The 293-nt window shown below is 8.5% G+C and overlaps 1 protein-coding gene across 2 annotated transcripts in view; it reads left to right on the top strand.

Annotated features, from left to right (window-relative positions):
• Positions 1 to 293, top strand: part of LOC102675395 (zinc transporter ZIP3-like) — an 8,440-nt gene that overhangs the window by 894 nt on the left and 7,253 nt on the right. The gene's annotated exons all lie outside the window — the stretch shown is intronic.

The raw sequence follows: 293 nt of genomic DNA, 5'->3' as shown, positions 1-293 counted from the left end.
ATTTAATAAATTTTAATTTAATTTAATTTTAATAATCATTAATATTTAATTTTCATGGATCTTCAATTTTTAAATTTTTACAATTAATTTATTATTAATAATTTATTATTCACATATTTTGTCAACAATTATTATATATTACATATATAATCAATATAAGTTAATATATAATTTATTGTAATAATGAATATAAAATAATATTATAATAATAAAATTATTATTTATTTTTTTTAAAGGGAATAAAAGTATGTATTTATTTTTTATATTTAAATGTTTTTGAAATAAAAACATTT

The sequence above is a fragment of the Apis dorsata genome, unplaced genomic scaffold (assembly GCF_000469605.1).
Source record: "Apis dorsata unplaced genomic scaffold, Apis dorsata 1.3 scaffold_80, whole genome shotgun sequence".
Lineage (NCBI taxonomy): Eukaryota > Metazoa > Arthropoda > Insecta > Hymenoptera > Apidae > Apis > Apis dorsata.
Note: the sequence above shows the minus strand (reverse complement) of the source record. Positions and strands in the feature narration are given on the sequence as shown.